Genomic DNA, 9,162 nt, shown 5'->3' with positions numbered 1-9,162 from the left:
GGCATAGACATAGATGGCTATACAGACTGAGCAGCAGAGGACTATAGACCCATAGATTTTAAAAAGCAGTGTATCTGCAGGCAGGAGACTGGCTTGCAAAATGTGACCTTTGGACATTTAAACGAATATATACCTTCCATGGGGGTGGAGGGGATGGCATAGAGACAAATATGGTTAACTCATGATACATGAAGGGGATTGTAATATATACATTCTGTTATATTGCTCTTACTGGTTAATATTATCCCTGGGTGTTTCAAATGATTAACTTGCTGAGCTGCTAACTGAAAGGTTGGAGATTTAGCTCTACCCAGATATAACTCAGAAAAATCTCTGTCCTTCAACTTCTGAAAAATTAGCCATTGAAAGTCCTAGGGAGCACAGTTTTCTCGCACACATGAGATTTCTTTGAATTTGAATTGACTTGACAACTGGTTTCCACTAATCTAAATCTAAGCTTTTTGAACTAGAATTCTGTTGTCTATGTCAAAGGACTAACTATATCTTGTGAATTTAGGGATAATCTGCCCTTTTATTTCCATGTCTGCTTTCTCTGGGAGACTGGCAGTTTGCTGAGTCTTTAGTTTAGAAAAATATTCAGGCCTTCCCCAATGCATCTCACATACAACATCCAGTCATCATGTCTAAACTTCAGTTGTCTCAATTGTAAGATGGGGAGAATGATGCCTGCCACTTTATCTCACTGGATCTTTTGTAGAATCAATCAGAATAACAGGTAGCTTTCACCTGACTCTAACTCTATTTCATTGTGGAAACCTAACTTGGTAACTGTGGACAACAGGCCAATGGGTAAGGGCTGGTTGGTAGGATGCTGTGTGTGTTGTCAATGAATAACATCTCATCCAAAGCTGCTAGGCCTGGGCGGGAGCTCAGATCTCATTCTCTGGTTCTATCTTGAGGGAAACAATTGTAACCTGTCTGTGGGTCTTCATCACCACCCTGTGGTCAATTGGCCAAATAGCACCAATTACCTAGTTGATTTGAAGCACATCTTTTAAGAAACATAATTCCAAATAAACCACTTCCTAATTTAGTGAAAAATTAAATTGTTAAGATGCTTCATCTTCTTGAACTAGAAATCCTAATTCAAACCCCAGTACACAAATGGCATACTAATTCCAGCTGAATTCTAAGTTTTGATTCCATCACTTCCTGTAATAAGGTTCACAGACTAGTTTTTATCAGATAAAGCAATTCCATAAACTATTTTCTTCACTTTGTCCCTCTAATGTAAAAATACTGATGGTATAAAATGTAAGAAATATTCCATTTAAAATCTATATATGTAATGTTTTCTTTGTTGCTGTTTTTAAGTGCTGTCAAGTCAGTTCTGACTCATGATGCTACTATACAGGGTTTCCAAGGAGTGGCTGGTGGATTTGAACAACCGACCTTGTGAGTTACCAGCCTAGTGCTTTGTCTACAGAACCACACCAGGATAATCTAACAAGTTATTCTAATTAAAAAAAAAAAAAAAAGGCATGAAATTTTACCTCACACTCTACCATAGAGAGAGAAGAAACTTGGGGATATAAAGATAAAATGACTTATTTTTTCAATTTCTTATAAAAAGTAAATATAAAATTCAGGTTTATGTCATCCTAAGTAACATACATATTTGGAAAACATGTGAAAAGCAAGTATTTATAACTATAATAGTATTTTCCACTAAATATTAATTTCTGAGATTGTTCATCTTTACCTCCCGTGCTAATGCATCATCCTTTAATACACAGACTCACGCTGCTGTCTCCACTTCCTCACCTGCTGTTCCTGCATTAATTCTCCTCCCTTCAAATGTGGTCCCTTCCCCGCTCCAATGCAGACATGTGCATAGTCAAATACACATGCACCATACACCAAACAGACTTTCTCCTCTGTTTACACATACACCATACACTAAACAAAGACTCTCTCCTCTTTCTGTTAAACAGATCAAATTAGTAAAACAACATTCAAATGTACCCGGAGGCCCCATTTAAATAAGCCTGTTGAAAAATCAAATAAATGTGTTGTAATATGAAAAATAGCTCTCTAATTCATCTTTATAAATTAAGAAATGTATTATGTTGACTTGGGCTGCAAACCTCAAGGTCAGCAGTTCGAAACTACCAGCTCTTCCACGGGAGAAAGATAAGGCTTTCTGCTCCTGTAAAGATTTACAACTTCAGAAACACTGTACAGGGTCACTATGAGTCGGAACCAACTCCACAGCATATAACCACCACCACCATATGTTGACTAATCCTTTATTTTTCAGAATGACTTGTGAAAAAAAATTTCTACTGTCTGAATTTGTGAACTGAATGGCTTCATTGCTAAAGGAAGGTCTCCAGATAAAAGTAAAATATTAAATATTAAAGTCAACTCATAGCTTTAAATAGAGTAACAATAACAATAGTGGTATATAAAAATAAAAAATAAGCAATGCCTACTCCTTTGGCCTAAAATCTTTTTAAAGGGAGTTCTACTGTGGTGCTGTAGGATCAGCACTGGACTGTAAACCACAAGGTCAGCAGTTCAAACCAACCAGCTGTTCCTCAGAAACCCTATGCAAGGTGACTATGAGTTGAAATCAACTTGACTTAACAATAGTAATTCCTATTCAACAACCATTCCACATTTGAAAGCTATTGCATAATGTGGTTACTAAAATTTATTCAGAACTTTCCCCCTTTCAGAATTCTTGATTTGTATATACTATAAATGCCTGTAAAAAGAGAGTCCTGATGTGGCCCTCTGGGTTAATGCGCCAGACTGCAAAGCTGTTTGAACTGCAAGGTCGGCGGTTCAGGCTCATCAGCTGCTCCTTGGAAACCCTATACAAGGTCGCTATGGGTTGGAACTGACTCGATGGCACTTAATAACAACAATATAAAAAGAGAGAAAACATCTTTTCATCTTAGTGATGTCATTTTCTTAGATAATTACTTCTAACCATTCAAGTTATGAAAATGTCCTTGTCCCCTTCTAGAAGACATCCACCATGGTACTCAGAGTTCACTGGCACTCCCAGAACCACTTGTTGAGGGTCAGCAGAGATGGCTCTAAAGTGCCCTGTCCAGCAGCAGGCTAGAATGTGCCCTGGCTCTCAGAGACACTATGGGAAGAACCCTGGGCTTAAAAGGATCCAAGATAGAGAATCCATTTAGCCCACACATTTGGATTCTTACCTCATTCTGTCCATAAACCCATCTCTCCATTGATCCCATTTAAAAGAAACAAATACCAACTCCAATCCTGTCAGTCTTTCTGAAGGTAATAAAGAAATAGTGACAAAAAGGGGAATCTGAATTATATGGCACATGCTAGAAATCCTCTATAAATACCTTTTCTTCTTAGAACCCCATCCTTCATGATTATTTTCCCCACATTCTTTTTCTCTTTCTTATACCACTCCAGTCTGCCTGCCTGCAGCTTACTCTCTCTTCTCTGGGTCTTTCTCTTTATTCTATGGGTAGCTTCATTGTTTTCAGGTACCATCAAGTCAGTCCAACTAAGAGTGACCCTGTACAATAGAATGAAACACTGCCTAGTCTTACACCATCCTCACAATGATTGTGATGTTTGAGCTCATTGTAGCAGCCATTATGTCAATTCGGCTCTTTGAGAGTCTTCTTCTTTTTCCCTGATCTTCTACTTTACCAAGCATGATGTCCTTCTCCAGGGACTGGTTCCTCCTGATGACATGTCCAAAGCACTTGAGACAAAGTCTCAGCATCCTTGTTTCTAAGGGAAATTCTGATTGTACTTCTTCCAAGACAGGTTTGTTTGTTGTTCTGGCAGTCCATGATACATTCAATATTCTTTTCCAGCACCATCATTCAAATGCATTGCTTTTTCTCTGGTCTTCTTTATTCATTGTCCAATTTTTTCACATGCACATGAAGCAAATACCCCTCACAACAATCTCGTCAGAAAAAGATTGTCCCAAACTTACAGCAGAAGAAATCATGGCTAAGAGAGATGATGCGGTAACTTACTTCAGATTGTCCTACTGGCCCTGGTTACTTTGTTGTTGTTAAGTACTGTCAAGCTGGTTCCAACTCATAGAGACCCTGTATAGGGTTTCAGAGGAGCAGCTAGTGGGTTTGAACCACCGACCTTATGATTAGCAATCCAGTTCTTTTCTTCTACAACACCATTCCAGGAGCCCTGGTTACTAGTTGTCCTCAAGTCACTTTTTGACTCCCGTTGACCCTATGTGTGTCAGAGTAAAACTCTGCTCCATAGGGTTTTCAATGGCTGGTTTTTCAGAGGTAGGTCACCAACCTTCCTTCTGGGCTGCCTCTGGGTGTGGACTTGAACATTCAACTTCTCAGTTAGCTTCAGACTGCATTAACTATTTACACTACCCAAAACTCTCACTTGTCCCTAGTAGAGTAGGGATTTAAGCACTTTCACTACTTTAAAGTAATCCTGGCAAATCCTAATCCAGATTAGGAGCACCACCTACTAGACTAAACATTGTTGTTGTTAAGTGCCGTCGAGTCAATTCCAATCTATAGCGACCCTGTACAGGGTTCCCAAGGAGCAGCTGGTGAGCTTGAACCACTAACCTTGCAGTTCAAACGATTTTGCAGTCTGACGCATTAGCCCACAGCACCACACCAGGACTCCAGACAAAACGTAATGAGCTGTGAACAATTATCTCTTCTGACCATCAATGTTTTCATCAGTAAATGAAAGTAATAATGCTCTATTCACAAGGTAGTCTTGCAGATTAAATAAAATAATGCCTATGAAAACAAAAATACTGCCAGTGCTAAATCAAGGCCAGTTTCACTTCTTAGCTTCCCTCTGAGCCCCCACACTGAACTGGCCAGGCAGATTCCCTTGTAATAATAAAGTATTTACTAGCTCCCAACATGAGAGATGATAGGGAATAAAAGAAATGAAAACTACTACATCCTATTTACTCACCTAGCCAGAAAGCTTCTTTACTTGACTGGGTAAAAGATTCTAAAGGAAGAGAGCCCCTTGGTAAACTGAAGCTCAGATCCCTACACCCTCTGTCTGGTCCTCATCCCAGGCCTCACTGCCCACCCATCTCAGATGTAGAAGAGCTCAGGGACACCATCATCTCCTCTCTCTGGCTCACACCCACATCCTCAGAAGCATCCCTTTGTCAGGTTCCTCCCTTTCCACCATCGTCCTGGCTTTGGTGGGTGCTAACCTGTTCTCATCCACATGATCTACAAAAACCCCTAGCTGTTCTGACTGGCTTCTCCCGGTCCATGGAGGCCCAGCTCCATGCTACTTCTAGATCCATACATACGTACCATCTAATAACATGATTGTCCTCCTTAAAACATTAATCCATGATCTTCCCCCACACTGACTATCCTTCAATCTACATTGCACCCTCTCAGACTCCCTCCCTCTGGGGTGTTATTCCCAACCCAGAATGCCCCTCTCTCACTCTGATGTGTTCTTCCCTAAAACCACTCGAATGGCACCTTTTCTAAGAAGTTTTCACTGACTTCCCTGAGGTGAGGATTGGTTGCATCCTCCTGGTTTTCTCAGCGTTTCATTGGCTCTTTTTGATATCTAATACAATTAACTGTATCCGCTTCTGTTTTTCACAGGTCCTGGTGAGCAAGTGATTTATTCATCTTTGTGTCTCTAGATCCTGGCTTAATAAATCTGTTATTGCTGATTGATGAGCAAATGAAACCCCGGTTCCTTTTCTTGTGATTAAGGCGTTCTGTATTGTAGAATCCTCAGTCAGTACTCAAAATTTAGCTCAAAATTACCTATCTTAAACTTTTCTCTCTTCTCCTGAATTCACTTGTCTTTTTGAAAGTAAAGTCCCTAATGTTAAATGGTTTGAAGACAAAGAGCCAAAATTAAACTTCTTTCAATCCCTGCATAGGGCCCAGCACAGAGCTCTAAGTGCATCCCAGAGGCTCCATGCTGACTGGTTGATAGCCCCACTGACACCCTAATCTAAGAGAATCCCACAGGCTCTGCATACAGCATCTTGGCCACTGGGGCCCAACTATTAGAGCTGCTTTGTCAGCTCCAGTAGACTGAGAATAAGGAAAAAGTTGCATCTGGCTTCATGACTTAGATTTGTTTTCTTGGATGTTCCAGATGCTGAAATGGTTAATAAGCAAATCAGTCTCCACATTCAAATATGCAAAAATCCTGAAAGAGATACAAATCAAAACTTTCCATCACAGCCTATAGGCAAATCCTGTGCTTTCCCTAATCCTCTAAATTCCAAGGATCATTTTCTGTTTCATCATGTGTGGTTAGGACTATGCTGTGAGCAGCATCACCCACAAAATACACCAGCCTCTCCTGCTAGAGCATCCCCGCTCCGAATTTTCCTGACTCTATGCAAAGGATTGTGGCAAGAGGCAGATCATGAAGCTGGAGATTCTGTGTGTCCTACTTACATGACATCAGCATCTCCATTGCCATGTGCACTTGACTTACAGCAGAGAGATAGAAGCCAATGTAAGCCCAGCTCTTTGGACCTGGTAAGTCCTGAAATCCCGCTTTTGAAGAACACTTTGCTCCTGAGTTTAGCTCTCTTTTCCTGGCGCTCTCTCTCAAACAAGGAGTGTCTTTCAAACACAAATTCACTCTGTAGAAAGCCAGGGCAGGCAGAGGCCAGCACTCCACTACGGTCACGAAGGTCTCTGTCCATTTTGTTTCTTTCCAAGGGAAGCAGGAACGGGAGCTGTGGCAGAGCTGTGCTCCTGGAAGGAGTCTGCCAGGAGACGCAGAAGCTGGATATGAATACTTCAAAGGAGCAAGAGTTCTGCCACTTTTCGGAGGACTATAAGCAAATCTACCTCTCCCTGACCTATAGCATCATCTTCATGCTGGCGCTACCCCTGAACAGCACTGTCTTGTGGCTCTCCTGGCACCAAACCAAGCGCTGGAGCTGTGCCACCATCTATCTGGCAAACCTGATGGTTGCCGACCTACTCTATGTTCTGACCTTGCCCTTCCTCATTGTAACCTACTCCCTGGGTGACAAGTGGCCCTTCGGGGAGCTGCTCTGCAGGCTGGTGCGCTTCCTGTTCTACACCAACCTCTATGGTAGCATTCTGCTGCTGACATGCATCTCCGTGCACCGCTTCCTAGGAGTGTGCCACCCACTGCGCTCGCTGCCCTACCGTACTCGACAGCATGCTCTGCTGGGCACTACCACCACCTGGGCCCTAGTGGTCCTGCAACTGCTGCCCACACTGGCCTTCTCCCACACAGGCTACGTCGACGGCCAGATGATCTGCTACGACATGGCCAGCCCAGAGAATTTCAATCACTTTTTCGCCTACGGCATTGTGCTGACATTGTCTGGCTTTTTCTTTCCCTCCATGGTCATTCTGATATGCTACTCACTGATGATCAGAAGCCTGGTCAAACCAGTGGAGACCCTTGAAAGGGCAGGCAATGCAGCCCGTGCCAAGTCCATCCGCACCATCCTGCTGGTGTGCAGCCTCTTCACCCTCTGCTTTGTTCCTTTCCACATCACACGCTCCTTCTACCTCATCATCCGTTTTCTGCCCTCCCAGGATTGCCAGGTCCTGATGGTAGCCAGCATGGCCTACAAGATATGGAGGCCTCTGGTGAGCATGAACAGCTGCCTCAACCCAGTCCTATACTTTCTGTCAGGTGGGAAAAACAGACTCAGGCTTTTCCAGGAACTGACAAATAACAAGGTTGGGTAAGCCCCCAGCTGGAACCAAGGGAGGGATGCCCAGTGGTGGGCAGATCTAGGTATTACCAGATGAAAATGGAGAACACAAACTCCAAAGATATTTACAATTTGCACACAATTCTGTGCTGGGGAAGGAGGTCTCAAGAGCTTTTAGATAGAAGTGCCCTATTGTTGGTGTGTTGCTGTTGTGTTATTTGCCATCAGCTGTGTTCCGATTCATAGTGAATTTGTATGGAGTTTCTGAGAGTAGCTGGTGGGTATGAACAGCTGACTATGTGGTTACTAGTCCAGTGATTATCCTACAGTGCAATACTAAGGTCCATCTTGATAGTAAGAGATTTTTAAAGAATGTGGCGAGAGCCACCAACACAAAGGAAGATTTTGTTATAGAGCTGACATTTCTTGTTATTCAAGTCTCAGCTGAAATGTCACCTGAGAGGCCACTCTTCCCCACCTGAGTTAACACTGTCCTCTCTCCCCAGAAACCAATCACTTTCTATTATATTTCTCTATTGTCTTCATAACATTCATTATACCTGGACTTGTTTGTTTACTTACCGTCTGTCTCTTCCCACTGGAGTCCTGGTATGGTGCTGTGGGATGAGCACTAGACTGCTAACCACAAGGCTGGCAGTTCAAACTCACACCAGTTGCTACTTGGAAACCCTATACAGGGTCGTTATGAGACAGAACTGCCTTGATGGCACTAAACAACAACCAACATCTTCCCACTAGAACATTATCCCCATGAAAATAGGGACCTGATGTTTCTTACTCACTGCTCTGTCCCTGACTCCAGTCTCACAACAGTGCTCAGCACACCACGAGGACACAACAGATAGTGTGGAAGGAGTAAGTTAAAGAAGGATGGATGAGGGAATGAAGCCCTTGTTATGGAAGAGCACTAGTACACACACTGTGCATGTACATCTAGTGCTCACAACAGAACTTTAAGGAAGTGAAGCACCCTGATTTCAGCAATATGCCCAACATGTGTTGGATGGAGGCTTCAGACGCAGCACCAACTTGCTAGGAAGTACATGCTGTTAAGTTCAATGCTATGGTCCCATCCAAATGCTGGTCAAGAACCAGCCTGAGTTCTCCTTGGCCACATCAGCCTGTCACCTGTTTCCACAGTTGCTATGATCTGCAGACCCTAAGGTATACGCCGTGTGCTCTTCCACAACACCTGGCTACCAGTGTTCCTGCTGGAAAAGCTGTGGGATCAAGTAGAAAGTCTAGGATAGGCTGGCTACATAAACCTGGAATTACATTATTTTTATTAGAGCATGGAATCTCATTTTATGGCATTAAACCTTACCATTGTCTTAAACCATAATATGATGCCCATTTCTCGTCACAAAAGAATGTTTAAGATCCAAACCCTCTGTCATCACATCAATTCCAACTCATGTGGCCCTTTAGAGCTGAATAGAACTGCCACACATGGTTTCCAAGACTGT

The 9,162-nt window shown here is 42.6% G+C and overlaps 1 pseudogene; it reads left to right on the top strand.

Annotated features, from left to right (window-relative positions):
* The first annotated feature begins 6,425 nt into the window (after nucleotides 1–6,425).
* LOC102820884 lies at nucleotides 6,426–7,709 on the top strand (annotated as a pseudogene).
* The last annotated feature ends 1,453 nt before the right edge of the window (nucleotides 7,710–9,162 follow it).

Source organism: Chrysochloris asiatica, unplaced genomic scaffold, assembly GCF_000296735.1.
Source record: "Chrysochloris asiatica unplaced genomic scaffold, ChrAsi1.0 scaffold00043, whole genome shotgun sequence".
Classification (NCBI taxonomy): domain Eukaryota; kingdom Metazoa; phylum Chordata; class Mammalia; order Afrosoricida; family Chrysochloridae; genus Chrysochloris; species Chrysochloris asiatica.
Note: the sequence above shows the minus strand (reverse complement) of the source record. Positions and strands in the feature narration are given on the sequence as shown.